Source organism: Plectropomus leopardus, chromosome 7 (assembly GCF_026936395.1).
Source record: "Plectropomus leopardus strain MGB_pleo_1.0 chromosome 7, ASM2693639v1, whole genome shotgun sequence".
NCBI classification, from domain to species: Eukaryota; Metazoa; Chordata; class Actinopteri; order Perciformes; family Serranidae; genus Plectropomus; species Plectropomus leopardus.
Window position 1 is genome coordinate 24,947,053 of NC_142182.1, and position 23,202 is coordinate 24,970,254.

General features: G+C 38.1%; 1 protein-coding gene across 1 annotated transcript in view; it reads left to right on the top strand.

Annotated features, from left to right (window-relative positions):
• Positions 1-23,202, top strand: part of lingo1a (leucine rich repeat and Ig domain containing 1a) — a 150,457-nt gene that overhangs the window by 60,127 nt on the left and 67,128 nt on the right. The window contains exon 2 of the mRNA XM_088080294.1: positions 10,971-11,116. The gene's annotated coding sequence lies outside the window, so the exon portion shown is untranslated. The remainder of the gene's footprint in view (positions 1-10,970; positions 11,117-23,202) is intronic.

A 23,202-nucleotide genomic window follows, 5' to 3' on the forward strand; every position in this document is an offset into this window, starting at 1 on the left:
TAAATAGAGATTTAGTTGGAAAGATGAAGGAAAGACACTGTAGGGTGATATATTGAGGGACAGTCATGGCACAGCGGCCATTAAAGATAACCAAACAGACATGTCAGCACAGCGGCCATGATAGATAATCAAACAGATTGGTTGGCACGGCGACCATGACGGATAATCAGACAGATCGGTGGGCACAGCAGCCATGACAGATGATCAAACAGATCAGTTGGCACCGCGGCCAACCAAACACACATCACAGACTTAAATAAAATAAAAATGGCCCTTACTATTAGTTGATCTAGTTTAGCGATGGTAGCTCAGGATGGTGTGGTAACCAGAGGGTGCTGGGTTGGACTCCAGAAGTCCAGCATGGACCATGTTAAGGACTGTGGACTGGTAGAAAGACAAAAAATAAGGAGGTGTAGAGGGATAGTCATGGCACAGCGGCCAAAAACATAACACAGACATAAGGCCCATTCGCATGGGACTATGCTTACCTAGGGACCTCATGTTATGTCAAAATAACCCCCCCACATCTGTGTTTCATGTAGCACATTCACACAGGATAAGCAATGGCTGTATTTTTTATTTGTAACACAGTAAATGTATAATCATAAATTCATGGTTGATAATGATGTTGATTTTTTTTCTCTCAAAATGGGAGCACTGATGAAGTACTTATAAAACATTTATTTATATAACAAACAAAATGTCGGTCCAGAAAGTGCCACCAAGTTAACAGTCCACCGAGTTAATGTTCCAGAAAGTTCAAGAAAGTTAACTGTCCACTTAGCTAACATCCAGAAAGTTAAGGGTCCACAGAGCTGAGGGTCCAGAAAGTTCCAGAAAGTTAATGGTCAGAATGTTCAAAATCTGGCGGTCCATAGCATGGGCTTTAACTGACATGCGCAACAGGCGGGGTCAGTCTGAGTTACTGGACAGTTTATATTTGTCCCATAAAAAAAAAAAATACACACACATCTGGATATAAATGTATAACATTGGAACTGACCTAAAAGAAGGTATAGTGGTCATCCAAAGAATGTCCATAAGCAGTGCATATATTTATAATGTATATTTAAGTATTTAAACAGCAATCAAAATGTTCAGGAAACTTCCACATCTGCTGTATGAGACATTATTTTCATTGCTGTATTTAAATTAGGGCAAAAATAGAAAGTCTAAACACATCCCAATTTTTTACGTCTATTTTTGGGCTACACAAGGACCTACTTAGATTGTGGGCTGAATTAGGACAAAAACAGACAGTCTACACATAGACTAATTTTCAATGGCTTTTTTAAATTAGGACCAAGTATCAAAGTATTGTAATTTATTGTATTACCGATTCAATTCCCTCCTGTTCGGTATTTCTGTAAGCCCAGTTGAGTTTCTAACTTTTGTGAATAAATAAATGAAATAGAAAATAAAATAAAAGTCAGATGGTCTAAACACAGCCCAATTGTCAATGTCATTTTTGGAGCTAAATTAGGACCAAGTCAGAACAGTTTTTAAAGTATTTTTGGGGCTAAATTAAGCTGACCAGCCACAAAAAAACTCCAAAAAACCCATCTAATTTACATCTGGTGCTCGATGGGTAGTCCCATGCAAATAGGGCTTTAAAGAAAACAAAAACAACACTTACTCTTTGTAGACCTCGCTGGACAGCAGTAGCTCAGCTGTCTGGTCGAGGAATCCGCCAGCTCACTTTTTAGCCATCTGTAGGTTATAGATGAAAATAACTTTTTTTTAATTTAAGATGAGCATTTTTAAATGTATAAACAACAATTAATTTTAACTGAAAAAACAGGCAATTAAATTTGAACTTTTGTGAATGCAACAACTTAAACTGTTTGGTTGTAGGTCGTACCAAACTGTGAACTAAACAGTTAAGTGTTTATGCTCAAATATTAGCTTCCACTTAGCTTAGTCATGTTTTGCTCATGTAGTAAACCAACATATTATACTTGCTGTCACAGAGTAAAAGATGGAGAAAATATTTAATTTCTATCCAGCACATACACACGCACACATATCCGTTACCAGGATTGGACCGTAAAAAATCCATAATCATGACATCTATCCGTGCAATATTAATGAAATATATACATTATTGTATGACTGGGATCTTACAGGATATGTATATGGACAAATTGCAGAAGCATATGCGACAGATGAGTTGTTTTCCAGGTATCTATGGATATGTGAAAGATAAAATTGTATGCCACTGGATCTTTTAGGCTAGCTGTAAGCTCCTTTGTCTTTGTAAGATTTTTAACTTGTATTTCTAACAGATCATACTTTTGACAAATTAGGTTAATGCATGTAATACCTAACATGCTAGTGTAAAGATCTGTACTCGACCATAGATAATCTGATTTTTTGGCCAGCTGAGACAGTATTGCAGATCCGTATATATATGTCAATCAGATTTCTTTGTATCTGCAGTTGTCTGAAAATCTTTTGATGTTATTTTTCCAGATCTGTGATGTTTGTGATATACAAATCTGGTATCCTAACAGATATGTCCCTGATATCATATGCAGAAGACGTCATATTTATGGATCTGCTATGGATCAGATCTTCCAGGATACTCTTCGAAAATGTTATGGATATGTAACAGATCCAAAAACTTGCATGTACTTGTTGGATCTTTCCAAATACAGGTCCTTTTTGGTCCACTGATGGTAAGGATTAGGTAAAAGAGGCATATGGTCAGGTGTAGAAAAAACATCAGCAAACATCAGGCTCATGTATGAAAGTTCGGGGTTTGTTTGACCCACTGCCCACTCTTTAGGGAACTTCACATTCATCCTGTTCTTTCTGTTACAAATGAAAAAATAAACTCAAACATGTGCTGCAACAGCTTCACATGGTCAGGTGTGATCAGTAGGTAAGGTAAGTAAATGCTCTCAAATGTTTGCTAACTTAATGTCTTTATGTCATAACCCTTAATTCCTTTACTGCCGCTTACAGCCGAAGCATATGCTGTTTGATACACAGGCTCACTTTTACTGTGTGTTCTAGTTGAAGCTTTAACATATAGTTTCATTTGAACGTTTACCATTAAAAGAAAAGTAGGGGAAATGATTAGCCAGGTCTGCACTGCAGCAATCTTCACTTCTTGCTTGTTTTGAATCTGATCTTCAGCAGGTGAAATAGACACACACTAAAAACAGCTAAAACAATCCAGTGTTTGGTCATTAAAAACATCTTGGTTGCCTTATCTGTATGTGTTGCAGTGAAGGACCATGTACAATTTTACATTGTTCAACTTCAAAGCCAAAAGAGACTTCATAAGTCACAGTTTCATTTCTAATCTTACGTGCTGGAGTCAAGAGCTGAAATGATTAACTTTCTGCTGTCCTAACATTCTGACAGGACACAAAAAAAGAAAGAAAAAAAGTACACAATCCTACCACTAAATTTGTCACCGCTGACAACTCTGAGGTCATGCTTGTTCCAATCTTGACAGATATTCTCCTTCAGTTGATCAAACTGCAGTGCAATTAAATTGTTTTGCTCTTCTGTACGTACATTATAACATGCAGCTTAGACTGCTTATTTTAATTATTCATAGGTTTCAAAAGTATAGCTGACAATGTTATTTTCAGTGAACAGTAATGGCACTCCAGAAACTTCCACTGCACTTTGACAGAGCTGGCTGAATAACAGGCCAAAATACAGCATGTCAGGGTTGAAGATATTCCTTTAATGATCAGAGCTATTGGACCTGTCTGAGGGGTTCATGTGACCCTGTAGCCTTCAGCTTTTTTCTCCTTCCTTTTGTGCTTTTAGGAAAAAGTCTGGACACGGAAGCGCAATGAAATGGCAGAAACAGAAACTATATTTAATCACATCAAATTACAAGTATTTCCTTTGAGTAATGTTATTGGAGTGTAAACTGAAGCAGTGTATTGGGTATTTGCTTTGTTTGCTGCCATGACCTCCAGGACACAAGGACTGCTTGGGATTTGAGTTTTTTTTTTGTGTGTGTGTGTGTGTGTGTGTGTGTGTGTGTGTGTGTGTGTGTGTGTGTGCATTTTTGTGAGGAGGAAGTAAGCAGAGCATGTAATATTCAAGAGACACTCTGCTTCCTCCTAGCTATTGTGGAACAGAGGAAAGGCAGTTGGCTTTAAAATTATAGTACACTGAAAAAGATTTGTCATTCTCATTTGTGTTGATGCAATGACCATGAATGTGTTTTATGTCTGTTTATATTTAATGTTGTGTTGTTTACTAGAGAAAATAACTAACCACATGGGAAGAAGATGAGACAATCAGTCCCATTCTCATATCTGTTTGAAGGTACAGACAGAGAAAGTTGGCTCACCTTAGCAAAAAAAATGGGAAATGGGAAAACAGCTGGCCTGTCGCTGACAAAGGGTTGAAAAAAAAAACACCAAACCTATTATGTCATCACTGTGAGGAATTTATGCCAGTGTTGATGCTGTTTCTAGCTCTTGTACAGTGATCAAAAAGCAAGAAAAGTGAAATTTACTTATTGAATACTGGCAAATTTAATTTCTGGGCAATTTTTAATTTGATAACATTTGGAGAAAAAGTTGTCCACAACAAAATGAATTAATAAATGTGGAACAGTTTGTTTTTGTACATATCACATTAGTGGTGTGGAAGGTTGGTGGGAACACCAATCTTTAGATTTTTAGGGCTTTTCATCAGGTGTTTTTTTTTGTTTGTTTGTTTTGTTTGTTTGTTTCTCAGCAGAAGTCTGTGATTCACAGGGTAGATACTTAATCTGTTGATCAGTTTTCAAGTTAATAAACTCAGGTTAATGGATGAGAAAAGCAGCTGTTGGGAGTGCCTACAAAAAAAAATCAGACCCAGCAGAATTAACGTTTAAGTTTCACTTTCAATGCACCTGACATTCTGCTGCTCCATCTGTGCCCAGAGTACACTCTGCGCTCTGAAAGAGTGATGCAATGAGTAACTAAACGGTATATATACACTTCAGCTAACGTTGTAATGAACAGTCCAGCTTCAAAAATGGAAAATCTGCTGGCAACTGATGTTTTAATATGAGTGTGTGGGAAACTCTGCACATGGTACTTCAGGTGTTAGCATATTTTCCAGCCACTATTGATTCTTCTCTTGCACTTTCCCTTTATCACTGTAGTGAGGGTTTATCATTAAAACACAAACCTACTCATCAGTGACATCACTTTCTGCCTTGCAGCTCATAAGTGTAAAAGCAGTTTCCTCCTCCACATCACTGAACAGTCCCAACAGTGCAGTTGGGGTTAAGCGTCTTGCTCAGAGGCACCTCAAAGCTGCTGTTAAAGCTGTTGATTGTTGTGAAAAAGGTGAATCATACGTTTCCCTACCCCTGCTCTGACTTTCCCAACTGGGAGAGATAATCTGTGCTTGAAAATTAATCTGATACTTGTTGAAATGTTAATCAGTCTATATTTCAAAATATAGAAATATTTCTCCAAGTCTTATTTTTTGTATCATCACTCGTTTGAGGATTTTTTGGTGAAGGATTAAAGGGGCCAGATTAGGAAAAAGTATTGGTTTAATACAGAACACACTGACAGGAAGTTTATCCCCAAATGGCGATAAGAGGAACTGGAACGGGAATTACTAGTGAAATAACGAACAACACAATAACCGTGTTTTTCTTGCAAAGTGATGTACCAAATACTTTGGCAAGCACTAATGGCTGTCAACTTAACTGCTTTTTTATTTGTTTGTTTATTTCTTTATTTTGTATGCTCTAGGATATGTCTGCAGTTTTATAACACTGGATATTGAACCAATCCATCCCTTTAAATTAATGACAAATATGTTGTTTGTTAACTCCACTGAGGAACTGTGAACTTTTCTTTTATAGTCCATGCACAGATATATTTACTGTTTGAAAGACAGGTCTGGAAACTTCTGCATGTTTGATGATGCAATGTTTGAGACAGGGGTGGTTGAAAGACGTCTCACAGAGGTTGGAACTGCGTTTACCAGTGTGCACGCCACTGTAACGCAAACTCCCCAGGATCCCTGTTAGTCACTGAGGCATTGATATGTTCTGCTGGGTGCCTGGGGGGCTGTGTGCCATGCAGGTGATGGTTTTGCCTGTCAGGTGGCTTGTGGTGAGAGTTAATCCTGTTGAAAATAGAAATGTTTGCTGCCTTGGGATGGAGGGATGGGGTGCGAGAGAGATGCGACCAGCCCCAAGGAGTCAGTCATCCATGTGCACAAGGAGAGATAGTCTAATCTTGTCATAGACACGGAGGAGAAAAAAAGGAAAGTCCCAAGCTATCAGTGGCAAAGACTTCTGCTCACGGAGATGATTTGTAAAATCATGCTATCACATGATAGAAACTGAGAAAAGTTTCTTTTTTTTTTTGCTTCCCAGAGGGTTTGCTGCTGTAGATTTGTAATTAACTTATGCATACATTTATGTTATTGATGATATAATCTTACCCTTGAAATTACTTTTCTGCCAAGCTTACTGGTAGGACATTTACACAAGACCCCATCGCCTATCACACTCTTGTTTTCCATTTCTTTTGGTTCCCTGTTCTCCATTTTAAATGTTTAAATGTTAAATGCTTCGCAGATGGTGTTTATCACTGACTCATCTTCCCTCTCCCCCAGTTTCCTATATGGCGTTCCCTCTCTATTTAGACTAAATGCGTGTGCTTCTGTCTTTTAGCTGCGATTATCCCAAGGTTGTCAAAGGAGAAGCTGCTTGTGTTATCTGCTGAATCCTGTTATTCCCTCTGACTCTGTCTTCACAATATGTCAGTGAAGCATCCTTGCTGCCTTTGAGTCTCAGCTATACTTCAAACAGTAACATGTAGTAGCTGCTTGCTGCTCTGCATGCTGCAGCAGTGGTAGGGCAGCGACAGTAAGAGTGATATTCTCGGAGGTCGCGTCAATTTGACGGAGTGGCAGCAATGATTTTTGCGTGCCCAAGCTGACGGCTTTCAAGATGGGAAACAATGAGCCAATTCCCTTATCAGGCTACGCTTCACTCTTAGAATACCCAGCAGCATTTGTATTGGCAAGCCGACTTCCAGGTCTCCCTAAAACAGCTCCTTGTGCATTATCAGAGGGAAGCCAAGCATAATACGTTTGCTGTTAATTATGCCACGAATGCTTAAATGCAGCTGTGTGGACACTATAGGGAGAATAACACCAATACTTCACATCATATCAAGTCGTTTGCAATCACACATGGTCTGGTGTGAGGGGAATTAAGGATCAGACATCATCTGTACACAAAACATTTTCCCTGATTTTTCCCTGACCTCAAGATTTGACCTCGTGAATTGTCCTCCATTGTTGATTCAGCCCACTTCTGCTCAATACAGCTACGGGTTATAAATAAGCAGAACCTTGTTTGAAGGTTTTTATTCATGCATTCGCTGCTTTTTGAGAGCTAACTGAAACAAATCAAAATGTCAACCAAGAGCTTTTCCTAGTATTCCTCATCTGGTTTATGTCTCACAAGTATTAACCAGACAACCAACCAAATAAGCAATTTAGTTATTAAAGCATCCCTTACATCTGGAGCATATGACAAAGAGTCGTTGAAGTAATTGCACTCCCTGTAATACTCTTCCTGGAAAAGTGGAGATTGTCAAGGTGTATTCATAGAGCAGGTTACACTATTGTTGTTAATGCTTTTATCATTCATACTTTAACCTATGTCAGGTACATGCCATCATTACTCTTTAGTGGTAATGTTTTGTTTGCTTCCCACTGTGTTTAAATTTTACTGGTACACCTTAAGTTCCACTTTATGGTTACTGCTTCATACTCCTTATTAGCATTTGACATAGACCAGGGTCCTCATTACATAACAAAATGTCTTAACTGCCTGTTGTACATTAACATAAAATGCAAGAAAAATCCTATCTTCTTATTAAAGAAGCAATTCCTAACCTCGTGCCTATCTTATCTCAGACCTCATATGTTATTATCCTAATGTAAGAAATCCTAACTATAACTGTTAGTTCGACTCTTCAAACTGCACTCGTACTGGCATTTCTGTATCTGTGTTTGGAATTTAGACAGTTGTATCTTTGATCAGATTGTTCTGGTAGGCTGCTAAAGATGCAAAGGTCACAATACCAATGCCTTTCAGTTGTCACTGGCTAGTTATTTTGAGTTTAGAACATCCTCATTTAGGATTCTTGTCTTGAGAAATCCCTGTTGTGATGGCATTGTAAGAGCTAAATTTGTATTAGATGGATGGAAATTTGTATGAGATGAATTTTTCCCAAAAATACAGTTAGGAAACGTGTTTCTTTGATACCAAAAATCCTTTTATCCTAAACTAGGATAAAATAGGATTTCAGACATCAGAAGATTCTGTAACGAGGCCCAGGTCACATTTTTAAATGTTTTTAAATGCACTGGTTACAAAAGAAAATTACAGTGTCATGCTTTATAAACCAGGATCCAGTCAGTATTCAATTAATGACTGTTGCTGCCTGAGGTTGTTTTTTCCTAAATGGCACCTGCCACAAATACCAAATGTTTAGTTTTTCTTTAACACGCCATGACTAAAGTTAATGTGCTGGACACGAGTGCAGTTATATGTAAACTGAGAACTCGCAGCTGTATAATTTCAATACTATTTCACTAAATATGTGACTAATAAACTGTAAAACAAATGCTTGTAAATAATCTGGATACAAATACCATGTATTGAAATTAATTGTTTTGCCAGTAATGAGGCAGATGAGAAGTAGAACATCTTGCAGAGGAAGAACAGGGTGTCTCTATTACTGCCAACAACTCTGCAGACAAGTTACACCAGAACAGATGCTCCAACATTTTGCTTTGGTTCCAAGGTCTTACTTTCCCCAGCCAGGAAATCAAAGGGGAGTTCATCCCTTCTGATATAAATGCATCAGCTAGTTCTCTGTGTACGAAACAAAATGTAGAAGATCAAATGTTTGCAAAGCCATTCGATGATCATTGCCTTTTGCACTGTTTGCTGATGAATGTAGCTTAGCTGGTATAATGATATTACAGCAATGTGCAGCAGCTTAAGTCATTACAAAGGGTTGCGGCATCTGAGTTTTGGGTCCAAATGTCTAATGCTTTCATAGCATGGACAAAACTTGCCATTGGGTGGCCCTAGCAGCCTTTAGAATAAGTAATACAAAATCAATTATTGGAAATGTGAATATTAATAATTCCATCAGAGCTGCTTTTGTTATGTATTTTCTGTAATGAAAGAACAAATTAACTGTGGCATCCACAACCTCTGAACGCTGAAGATCTCTTTGGCGTTTCCAAAGTCTGATCGTATCTCACCCACAGTGAGGGAAATGGAGCATGTGGTTATTACTGGCAGCGGGTAGAAATGTGAAATCCAAAAGCTGAAATATGGCTGGGCTCTTTTGCAAAGCGCTTCTTAAGTATGAAGTTTCTGTGCATGTAAATATACTCTGAATGTGAACGGTAAGCGATGGTAAATGTCAGATGTTTGTTTTTTTTTATGCTCAATTTATTTATTTATTTATCTATCTGAGGCAATTTTATGCAAACCCCACTGTTTAATATGTATTGTTTTATCCATGAAATAGTGAAAAATTGTTATCCTTGCAGGTAGTTTGAAAGCTGTTAATTTGCATTGATGGTAATCATTAAAGCCATGAATGATTTAAACCATCATAAACTGTTTAACTGAAGACCTTCCATCATGCATCAGCCTCCTTTCTGGCATATCAACCACGTCTTCTTAAATATGCTTCTATCAATGTTTTTATAAAGACAATGAATTAAATGACTGTGTATGTGAAAGTAGTTGTTTGTAGGGAGGAGGCAAATGTCTTGTACTACTACATGGCTTGTCCCACTCCATTTCTATGGAACATTTCAACATCTTTCAGCTCCTTGTTTTGGTCCACTCCAACACCCCCATCAATATCGTTTTCACCCACAAAAGGAAGCTGTTTTCAGTGAAGAGCGCTCCTAAACCCACAGTACCTTGCTAAGCATCCAACAGCAGACAGACACATTAAGCGAGTAGCTGGAGAATACATGAATATGCAACATGTTCTCATCCCAAGTCCTCACATGTTGGCACTTTGCTGTGAACTTCCACATCTACAGATTATGTTTAAGGTATCCTTCTGCTTATGTTTTTTACATTCCAGGATGCCACTACCAAACACAAGCACATGGTGGGATTATGCTGTACATGGTTATGTTTAGAAAACGCAAGCACATGGCAAGCAACGCCGTCAACAAACCCACATGCCGGCATGGATGGTTAGGATAAGGGGAAGGAAGCACATGGTAAGGTATAGAAAACGCAGCAGGTTTCGTCCAGCTGCATTCTCAAGTGACACCGCAAGCCGTTCTGTCCGGCCACATTCTCAGCTGATGCTGTCGAGGGGCGTATGATGCAGAAAAGAAAGGTGGTTTTTTGACAAAAGTCAAAGACTGTGTCGTATTAAATTGCTATGAGCTTTAAATTACCGACTTCTACACACAGCTGCCTCCGTCTAATTTAGACTCACACTGGGTCTCGAGCTAGCTCCACCAAAGAGGAGCGAGGAGTGCTCACTCTGCAGCAAAATCTGGGGACCCAAATGTCCCTAGAATTACAATGCGCACTGAGTGTCAAAAAAGAAAGAGACTGCTCCACCTGAAGAAATCCCAGTCCAAGTCCAAGTCTGATGATTCGCATCTCCAATATTCAGAATCAGCCTAATTAAAAAACAATTTACTCAAGCAAATAAGGTCTATTTTACCTTATGAATTACATTAACACACAACAAAATAATAAAATAGTGAAAATGTGTCTCTTTTATAGAGCAAATAGATTGTTGCTAATTGAACAATAAGATTCTCTACATGCTGTTAAACTTTTTTAAATGCAGCACTTCCAGAAAGGAAAGCTCAGTTAAATGTTGAGAAAAGTATTGTGTAAATTATCTAACAATCTGATTTATTTGCTTGGGGGTAAGGTTTCTACTGTTGCTTGGTTCTTGCAGGTGGCTGATCAAGTGAAGAGAGAATGCTGCGAGGGTATGTGGATTAAGGGGAGACGTTGCCCACCTCACACCTCCAGCCTCCCGTCTTCTGCACAGTAAGCAGCTCCAGCAGCTCTTTGGAACCAGCAGGACAGCAATTACTGCCAGTGAGTATTATTGCACTGCCCAAATTATGAGACGTTCCTGCTGATCAGCACGCCGCACACAGAATTTGAGTTTGGTTGGAACATCACCTCTAACTTTAGTGCATTGTAATGTTCTGGGTTTTCCAGCACCATTTGAAACCAGTTAACAATTAGCACAGTTAACGGAAGTAATGAGAAAACAACACGACACCATCCGCAATGTTATAATGTGAAGATGCTGTCAGCAGAGACTTAACGATGCTGACTGAACAGAACAGACATTTCAAAGGTTGAAACATCTGGTTTAGTCATCTCATCTGTGGTAATTAGCGTCAATCAACATCAATGCACCAGACATGTCAACTAAAGCATCCATCAGAATGCATGAACTTCTAAATGGACAAACCGATGGTTGAGGCAATTCAAAACGGTACTTAGTGAGTATTTTTCTGAGTTTGCATCCTGAGTCCTGGGTGTGATTAGGTTTGTTTGGGTTTTTTTTGCAACATAAGTTTTTTGAGTTAAATGAAAATTTAGAGATCATGTAAAAATCAATTTTGTCAGGTTCTACATAATGCCTTTTGTATGACTAATCTGCGAGAAGCTGCAGCTACAGGCGTGGTTTAGGTGTGTGTGATGACACAGAGAGGCAACTCAAGGTTCAAAACCTCAATCACGGCTCCCAAAGAGGTGAACGGAGATGCTGCAGTACCATAAATTATCAGAAATGAAGTGTGATTCTATATTTAAGAGAGTAAAGAACGGCACTGAAGGCTTTTCTTGATGGAAAAATTGTTTTCACTCTCCCCTCGGCTGGCTTCAGCAAAAGTTTGATTTGCTTACTGGCACTGCTGGTAGGTTTGTTGATCTAATTGGCTGAAAATAAGCTTGTGATAGATGGTTAAGGACAGATGGTTCATCAAGTCACCTGCCAAATATATTTTGAAGGTGCTTGCCCTTTTCCAAACAGTTTCAAATGATGACCTCTTAGATGTCTATGTGCAACAAACCATCTGACATCTCAGGGTAGGAAAAAAAATGCTCGGCTAAATGTTACTACAGTAAATCTTGACCACAATCTTTCCTGAAATTTAAAAGGACAATTTGCCCAAAAATGAAAAATACAATTAATTTTTTCCTCTTATCTTTCTATTATCAGTCTAGACTGTTTTGGTATGAGTTGCTGAGTGTTGAGATGTCTGTCTTCTCTCAAATATAAATGTTCTAGGTGGCCAGCTTGTGGTGCTCAAAGCACCAAAAGATATATATAAGGGAAATCAACAGCGATGACTCCTCCCAGAAATCACAACCTGCTTACTCAAGATCATCCACAGACCTTGTTGTTAGCAGTATTATGTAGGAACTATTTTCTTTCTTCTGAATCACACCTGCTTATCACATCACCGCAAAGAAGGAAGCGTGCATCTAATCATGGACGAGAAGCCCCTGCTCATTCTCATGACAGTGCCAGATGCCCAACACTGATGGCATTTTTCTCAGCTGAACTGTAACATTGGCTAGCTCAGTGGTGCTCGGTAAGCTTGCAGTAAACACATGCTTGCTTCTGCGCAGTGATATGGTTGGTAGGTGTACATTGGTAGCAAGAAAATACATTGTGCATGAAACTGCTCACAACAAGGTCTGTGGATTATCTAGAGTAACTGGGTCATGATGTCTGCAAAGAGACATTGCTCTTAAGATTTTCAAATGTCATTTTTGTTTTTGGCGCTTTGAGCACCACAAGCCGAGGGCAGACTTGTTCCATTAAATTGAAAAGAAGGCAGAATCACTACTGCTGATATCTCCAGCACTCTGCAGCTCACCCCAAAATGATCTTGATTGATAAACAGCTCTATCAGTTAAAGGAAAAATACTTTTTTTTAATTTGGGGGTGAACTGTTCTTTTAAGAGTACTTCAAATGTCTAAACCTAACCACAACAGAGTTTAATAATTCTTGAGTTGCTTTAAGCAGATAGTGTGTTTAGAGAGAGAAGAGTGGAAATTGATGTTAAAAAACTTTTAATTATCAGCAGTTTTGCTACAGCCAAATACATTTTTCTTTACATTAAATTACATTAAAAACATTACAATAAAAAACAGTTCCCTCCCTGCATTTCCTTTTTGAAAGATATGTGTGGTAAAAGTAAACTGTATGTAAACATAATTTCTGATGTGACCACAGTGCTCGACCACTGTAGCTAGTGCTGAATGTGTGTTATGTTAAAAGCTTCCAGAGTGTTCAAATTTATCTCTGCATTGCAAGTGCACGCTTTATTTGGCTTTATTTGATTTATTAAACGTGCTAAACATGACATAAAGTAACATGTTTTCACTCTGATTGCTGTAGTGCCACAAATTCTCCTCCACTTGTGTCTTTTAAGTTGCTTTGCCTAATCATCAGCAGAAAATTGTATTTATGGTTGGTCAATAAGAAAACCATCCCCTGCAATGCAATCATCTGGTCTCAAAGGTAATACAATTTGATGAGCATTAGACCAATAACACTTTCTGACAACACACAGATGAATTATTAATCAGCACTGAAGTGATTTTCACACCCGCTTGTGTACAGACTGCTGGCTTAAACTAGGAGAGAGTGAAATGTTACCATGCAATCATAGTTTATGTCAGTGATAAAAACATCTGTTGGAGGTCCAGTACAGACGTGTGTGCTGATGAATAAATAGTATTTCTGATTGCCATTATTTATGTCAGATATAGAGATAGTATGTAATTCTTTGATTGCACTCGGACGGGTTAATGGTCTGGCCTCTATACTGTGGTTATGACCCTGGAAGAGCAGCTGTGGCATTATCATCATAATCAACTCAATTCACTATTTCATCTGTGGTGCACAGAATCAGAGAAATAAAGGATAAGAAGAAAAGACTGAGTATAAATAGAGATATGTACAAATTCAGATATGATCGTCATAAATGATAATAATAAAATAAAATGAAGACTCTGAAGTACATTTGAGTCACCTCATATTTCAAATGCCCGCCTGCCTCTTTCGATATTCCACTCGCCATTAAGCCCCAGCGATCCATTGTCATACGTATTCACTTTTCATCATTGCCCTACTTTTACCAGGCCATTGCTTAATTCCTCTTCTGATGGCTCTGCCTCGTATTAGCTCACCATTTCCTAACTTGTTTCAACTGATTCTTTTTCCTGCAGACAGTGGTGGAAATTAACTAAGTATTTTTAATTAAGTACTGTACTGGAGTATGAATTTGAGGTATTTTGAGTCTGTTTCATGTCACTTTATACTTCTACCCTCCTACATACCAGAGGGAAATATTATACCTTTAACTGTACTACATTTATCTAAAAGCTACATTTATCTGAAAGCTGGTTACTTTAAAAAATAAGATTTTTGCAAAACACAAAACAAAAAACCCCCAGAAAAGTTTATAAAATAAGAATATGGTAACGAATTTTGATAAAGGTTTATGTCGTTTTCTAATTTGTGTTTTTTTGTTTACTCCATTGGGTACTCTTATTTATCATGAACACATACAGCTTTACAGTATACTATACAAACAATGTAATAAATGAAAGCTATTAATGTCAACAAAAATTGACATTGTCCTGCTAGAGCACAGCGACACCATTTCGACAAACCACACACAGTAACACAGTACGCCGTAATACGAGAACAGGTTGTAATAATGGCAATTTGTTTAGTTTAATTATGATTACAATTATGATTACATTTGCTAATGATTATTTCAGAGAGCAGTTCTGCATTACCTGTTTCAATGTAGAAATTTCACTTTTATCAGAATATTTTTACAGTACAGAATTAGTAATTTACTGAAGTAAAGGACCTGAATATTTCCTCCAGTACTGGCTACAGATGTCTAGCAATTGACTGAAGCTTTGACCTTGACACCTGATATTAAGTTTGACTCCATGACAGCTAAAATAGGAGAAAAAGCTATGGAGAAAAAAAAAATTGAGATTTCTCAGGTTAGTTCTCCTCAGTAATATGTCCAAAGGACTGTAGCTATCTCCCAGTGGACAACCAGACATTACAATTTTCAAGACATGAGTATTACAGGAAGTGCCATCACTTTAGCCCCTCTGTGTCAATTGCTCCAAAATGGCCAATTTCCTGTCTAGAATGTGTGTTTTCACATTTTTATCATCCCCTGCCGTAGTTATCTAGTTGCACTTAGGGCCATCAGTCATCGATGCTGCGTTGAGAGGAAGCCGATGTGCAGTAAAACTGACGGACGGCCTTCCGCATGACTGAAGATGTATGAGACATGCAGGCGAGCTAGTGGGGCTTTACTTTATTGTATTTTCAGCACCGCCATAAGGTGCCAACAGGGGAAAAGGTGACACTTACCATGCTTCTGACTGAACAGAGCATTTTGGATGTGGCATCTCAATCTTTGGAGGATACAGTGAGTAAAAAGCTCCCTGATGTTTGTTAATTTGTCTGTATAAGGCCGAAACACACTGTGACGTTATAGTTATTATACAGCCAGAAAAATTCCTGTTATTTTTCGCAACAGGCTTAAATGATTACAGGCATTTGCATGTATGCATTTGGCAGACACTCTTGTCGAAAGTGGTGTACAGATAAGGTACAGAAGATGACTTTATCCTGCTTCTGATGGAAGAGTTTTGACAGATCAACACCTCTGAGAACGAAATGTAACTGAGTAAAGCTGCATGTCTGAAGCACGCTCAGCTCATCAAATACGACACTCTTTTTTTGGCATATCTGCAGTGTCACTGGCTTCTCTGTGCTTTTTTTTTTCAAGGTAAATATACACATTTTTAAAGTGCAGCTATTTTGGGGTGTGCCATTAGTCCATCTTGTATGAACTACTTGTATAGAGTCAACTTATACTGCTATTATATTTTAAATACTATCTATTTAATCAACCTCTGGACGAATAAAACATTGATGGTTGAGAGGAAAAGAGGAGGTTTTTACATTCTGTGAAAATTGGTCCACACATCAGTCCCACTCATCTTCATGTGTCCTCCATCTGTGTTTGGCCAATCCTCCATCATTTATGACACGGTCACACATGCCCAGAATTTACATTGGCGGATACATGTCTTCCGTTTACTTCCATTCAGTGTAAATGAAGGGGCGAATAAAAAATTTGCTTCCAGTGGCAGAGCTGGTTTCACTTCGGTGAACTCTGAATGGTAGTGTCGCTGCCTCAACCAATTCCAAAGAAGCATATGTGGATAAGACTTTGATTACAGCCAATATTATATGATAATAGCCATGAAAAATACAAACGTACCCCATATGAGAGATGCTGCCTAGTTTGCAGGTAGTTGGGAGAAAGGCTTGGAATATAAGACAATGGAAAATGTAACAATAACGTCAAAATTTGCAGCATCTATTAGCAAGTTGCCTAAAATTAGCAAGAAAGTTAGCTTTCCCTTTTACGTCACAACAGTTGCTGCACAAAAATATAAAAATATAGCCTCGGCAGGCGATGGTCACCCACCTGCACTTGCGTGTGTGCAACCGTGCCCATACAGTAAGTTTCTTAGATGTTAGCAGCATAACTCCTCAATGTATCAATGTATTCCCCAAAGGGAAATAATTCTGATATTGTCACCAATGTGCATTTGGCATCTAGAACACAATCAAATTATAAAATAGAATGATTACAAAAAAATGTATAAGTGCAGAAAACCCACTACACCTGTGTATTCACTGTGATATTTCCTAAGTGTTTTGGACTGGAGGTTCCTCTTGACTTATCTTACCAAACTGTTCTGTATAATATCCATGACAATAAATTAGAAGTTGTAATTAGCTTTGAGTTCACAAGGCCAATTAGAATTGTGTCTTGGAATCACTACAAAAATCTTGGAGCACCAGAAACTCTTTCAAATCACCGTAATCCTATTCATTTCTACACGACAACACTCCGCACTCTACAGTCAACCAAGCTATGTGGTTAATATAACAAAGGACGAATAATTAATTATCAAGAATGCCAGTGATCCATCTCCTAATATTTAAAATGAACTTATCTGAGTTTTTGCTCAACTATTTTCGGTTCAATTCTTCTACATCAGGATAAAATGTGCAAAAAAACTGTGGTACTCTGCCTTAAAAGTGGTCATTATACATTCTGCTGCACAGGGTAACTGCCATGTACAGCATTAGGAAATCATTCATCATTTGCATAAGAACAATAAAGGGACACCTCTCAGCGAGCTCTAATGAGGAGCGTTCTTGTTCGATGGCTTGCACTCCACCTTGCATACAAACCTCTGCGACTTGACCTTTGAATTATGAACATTCTCCACTGCGTGAAACTGCATCCATGTCGACAAGATGGGAGACATGGAAAGTAAAACATTGTGAGATGCACTGAAATGTCATTAACGGCTGTGAGTCATGGTGCTCTTATTTTTTTTTCTGCCCAGGGCTGAAAAAACTACCCCAGATTTCACTTTACTTTATGAAATCTGTGTGTGAGACTCTTGACAGAAAAGCTAATGTCCACATCTCAGGCTGTGCTAGTAAAGTTAGCTTCAGCCTTGTTTTAATCTCAGTGGCTGCATTTCAAACATGCTGCCCTGTCAATTCCTAATGCAAGATTTATCTGTACACATCATTAGACACGCTGCTGTATTTGATTGATCTGGAATTCATGAATTTCTCCTCAAAGAGTGGTTGACTGAAGCTGCCTGTTTATTTTCAGCACCTGCAGCATAATTGGTTCCTCGTGCTTTGGGGCAGCGAGTGGTTCTTTGTCCAATTAGAGACAATTTCCCTCCAGTTGGACCCTTTAGATTTCAATACAAGTTGTCAAAAGTAGATAATTATATTCTGATTTCACCAAAGGATTTCTTCACGCCAGCCGTTTAAAATCAAATAAGCTACACTGGAATCTTGGATGGTATTTTTGGAGAATCCATGTAAGCTCTGTCTGAGCTCTCTGAACAAAATACTTTACAAGATATTCCTGCCTGGACTGACATTCAAAGCTGTTTTGACAAATAGCAATTTTGACAGCAATACTTTCAAAATGTTCTTGCACAGTGGATTTTGAAGCACTTTGATGAGGAAACAAAGACAGAGGCGGAAGTGTTGTAGCTTTTATCCAGCATTGTTTCCTAATCTGATCAGAAATGTGCATTGGTTAAAACTAAGGATTAAAGCAAATTGCCATTGCAACACATTCAGCATTATTAAAACAGCTTTGGGTGATCTAACATGCATACCATTGGCCTGTTTTGTTTTTTTGGGGGGTCTATTTTTAGACTAGTCTTCTTGACATCATGTCAAGGTACTGCATTTCCAAAGGGCTCTGATGACACAAACTTATTTCTTATACTAAGTCAACGTCAGCCCTTTCTTTCGAGGTTTCTTTCTTGACTCACCACTTTGCCCTGATATAAAGTACAACTATCAGTTGATATACAAATATAATGGAATAGAATGCAAGGCTAGCAGATATTTTGTATTGCTTTCAAATATTTATTTTCCAATAAATCAACTCTATTACATTTAATGTGTATATGTCCCTGCTAAGTCAACACACGTTTGAGTGATTTATTCTTCTGTCATCTTTGTGTCTCTTGTTTAAGGCAGTTTAATTGTTCATGTGGCACTTGCATCAATGATAAATTATTTTAAAAATGTTATAAACTCACACACTTCAATCGCTCGAAAGTCTTTCTTTGCGCACATTCAAAACTTATTCCACATTGTATTTTGTATTTTCTGACATTTCGAGTCCTAATATATTGAGAAAAATCATAATATTGCAAGAAAAAATCTACCTGGCCTATAGTCAGCAGAGCATTATATTGTTCCACCATCTGGCAGATACAGAAGCCAGTTTGGAACGTCCTGGATGAGACAAAGCTTAGGGATGGAAAATGGGAAAAACTTCTGATCAGGCATAAAACTTCTGATCAGGCATAAATCTCACTATTGTGTAGTTTATTGTCTGTGCAAATGTTGACTTTACCACCTCCAATAAAGTGCAACTGTCTACTGTTTGTGTACCACATACATTGATAGACAACTGTGATTAAATTTATATCTTTAAATCAAAGTTTTTGCTACAACTCAGTAATTGCTTTTGCAATTGGTAGAAACATGTACCTATCATCAATTCAAAATTCTACACCCTTGCATTTTGGGTTTAAAAGTAGCCAACAAAAAAGCCAATGAACATATGACAACAAAGGCCTGCAAAATCATGGCAGTAAACTGGCAATAGAGGTTGATAAGGAGCAACAACCCCATGACTGTGTGTGCTCTCCTGTTTGCATTTGCCAAAACTGCCAAGTCAGGCGTGTGGATTCTGATGTTGGTGCACTCTGAAGTATTTTCTTACTCTCGTCCCTCCTGGAGAATTTCATAACAGGATGCACAGACTAACAGCTTCTATAGTATTAATCCATAAGTGATATAATACACTACCAAAGCATATCATTCAAGAAAAGTATGATTAATTCACTGTTAAGTAGCTACAACAGAGAAAACTACGATTTATCAGCAGAGTGTTGCTGAATCTTAGTGGTAAAATAATGATAAAATGTTGTGAAATCCATGGTATCAGCTGCTGCAATGGTAAAAAGACAGACCCTGCAGTTCATTGTTTTTAATCAGCACCACCTTTTTTCATTCCTGCAGGCTTTGTAGATATCGCTACTGTTTTCTTTCACATGCCCCCAACCAGTACTGCTGCGAAACAGGTTAGTAATATAGTGAAAGAGCATTTCCTGTTTGTTCACTAAAAACAACACTTGATTAAACAGCAACAGAAACAAGTATCATAAAAAACTGAGCAGTTTTCTCCACATAGCAGTGGGTCGATGTATTTGTTTCAACGCCCAAATCACTATTTTATGCATTGACATTGCCCTTTATTTTTCACTTAAGTTACAAAGTCATAGCATTAGTTATGTTTTAAAACAAAAGTAATCTCCATACATACAAGCATTTTAGCACCAAAATAATGTCCTTCCACACTAACACACCTGAAAACACAAATCACACGACCAATCATGTACACTGGGCATGTACATACTGGTGTAAACAGGAAGCTGATTGTCCGCTTTGTGGTTGCTTAAGTACAGAAAACATGACGGTAGAAGAGTGAAATCAAAGATTTCTTCCCTTGGCAACAACAGCGACAATGAGATAAAGCAATTACTGACAGTAACACATGAGAAAAAAGCAGGCAAGGCAGTGGAAAAAAGATTTGGAATCAATGCGAGGCAAAAATGGCCACATATCAGAGCCATAACAGGAACATTTTTCAATGCAGGAGGAAGTAATGGCGATGGAAAAGGGGTATTGTTACCCATACAAGGAGGATGAAATCACAAAAGGTATGAAAGCTTCGTCGCAATGGTTTGGCTTGAAACATCATGACTGATTACACCCAGCTGACAAGTGAACATGAGTGTTTGCATCATCATTTACAAAAGTGTCCATTTCCACATGTCACCATCAAAACCCAGTCCTAGAGTTTTTAATCTAAAACTGGTGTGGCAGCATTTTAAGAGGTATTTGTATTAAGGCCCGAACACACCAAACCAACATCAAAGAACTAGCAGCAACAAAAGCCAACTGTAGTATCCCCTCACGTTGCACATGAACAAAAGTTGCACTTGAACACAACCAACCGATGGCCAACTACCATAATTATTATGCGCCTGTGTGAGATACTCCTCCATACTGCCAGACAGCAGACAGCAGTCAGCAGTAATCAGTAGTCATCATTTGTCTTGATGCTAGTTAGCCAGTTAACACATTAACAACACAATTTGATGTTGAAAGAACAAAGCATATTTGCAGTGCACCATTGAACTAACACAAACTGTCAGGAAATGTTTCCATTAAAAAGGTCGCTGACTCAAGAAAAAAAAAATCAATCTTACTTCACATAACAAGTTTGTTTCCATTTCACTCACTCTTGACTTTAGACCTTTGTTTACTTTACTCACTTCTGTCTCCTCATGCGCTGAGTTGATTGGCCATTCAGAGTGATTTCATTCAGACATACAGACTCCGGCATCACCAACACCAGTCCAACTGAATCAATGGAAAAAAGTCAATGAGGGTGGACAAGTGTCAACAGTGCAGGGCACAGCACAGGGACTAGGGTGACAGACTCTGACCAATACTCCAACACTGACCTATGACCGAACATTGGCTTGGTGTGTTAGGCCCTTAAGGGGTTCCAAAATGTTTTATAAGAAAAACATATTAGTTTACATTTAGCCACAGCATCAGGGCAAACAGTCAACAAAAAGTCTGAAGACATACATTTCACCATCAGCAAATGTCCATTTTTGTAGAATCATTTTATGATCCAGAACATGCAATGTTTTTTTTCTCCAACCACCCTTGAAGAGTATGGAATAGCATACATGTTTTAACATTATTTGTTAGACAATATGTAATTTGCCCCTGGCTGCAGTTTAAGCTGTGCTTCCACTACAACTACTGTTTTATGGTAAAATAACTTCTATCATTGAATCTGTAACCATCTTTACTTTTCCAGATTATAACTTTATCCCCAGTTGTGGTCAGTTTGGGCAGTTATCTAAAAAAGCAGATAACTAGATGCACCTTTGTTTTTGTCTGTCGTCACATTATCACTTTCAAAGAAATCGCTGTCTTACATCATGTAATTCTCCACATATGTTGCTTCCTCCTCCCACCCACCACTTGTGCTCTGTGCCCACTGCTGTATTCAGTTTACTTGACAGATGGAAGAGGCATGTTTGTTTGTCTTAAAACTCCGCTCTCAAGTGTTTGGGTTTTATCAAAGGTTGTCAACACACGATATGTAACCGTGTTACCACAGGCCCTGCGTCCTTGTCCTTCAACATACAAAAGAAAAAAATCTCACCTTCATAACAAATGAAAATATTTAAGTCATGTCCTTGCTTGAGGCAGTAAATATGCCAGGGCCACCACTGTTTACTCCTGTTCCTGTATTCTAGCTGTAGAGCTTTAGCATCATGCAAAAGCTTTCATTGAATGCATACTGTCTGTTATCAAGGGCCATCACTGTCCTTTTTTTCCTCTTTGGGTTGTTGGGGGGCATAGTAATATCTTACAAGAGACAAGAACCAGCAGATTCAGAAGAAATCTTGCAGTTTTTAAACTCAGAAACATTAAATACAACATGAAATATGTTCACCAGCATCTCTACTTGACATTAACTTTAAGGTGTCTCTGTAAACCCGACAAATGTTCCTCGAGCAATTCACTAGCTTTTCAAGCGTGACCTCTGAAAATAACTGCCTAACTAACTAATTTAGAGCTGTTCAACCAGCTCACCAATGTGTGCAAAGGTAATCAAAGCAGTTTCTCATTCCTCTCAGTGTTAAGCGTGTTCAGTGATTATGAGATGTTCCAATGCTTATTCGTGCAGTGCACTAATGGTCTAACAAGGAAGTGCCATAACACTTCTCCCACTAGACTGAAATGAAATATCTTTTTGCCAGGGTAGACCATTGGTGTGAACATCTGTTTTTTATATATATAACTAAAATAGATCAACCCTAACTTACTAGTTGAGAAGCCACGATCCACTGATTGTGAAAATCTGGGCTGATACAGACAACAGTGTTTTGGCCAAATGTCAATACCATTGTTTTTGTTGTTTATTTATTTGTCATTTATTCCCCCGTATATGCCAGGGAAAAGAAATCTTCATCATTGAAAACCTATTTTAAGTCCTTGAGCCCTTTATTACACTACCTTTGAATGAGCACAAATTCAGTCATACAAATGAATGGAGAAAAAATTAATATAAGAGCATTTCACATAAACATCTTTTAAAAAATAACTGCATGAAAAGCCTTTAAAATGTTATATATCATAAATCCCACTCTCCTGTTGCCGTAATCATTACTTTTTGTGCACTTTTCACCATATCTAAACTGAGATCGAATACCATCAAATTCACACAGTTAATGTCCATTATACAAAATTTAATTAATTGGATTTTTTACGACAGTATGTTAGAAATCTGGACTGCCTCTCTCTAACTCTATTATGTTGTTAATGATAAATTAATAGATGTTTACCCTGTTCCAACCCAAATGTCACCCAGCTAACCAGAGCACATCTGGA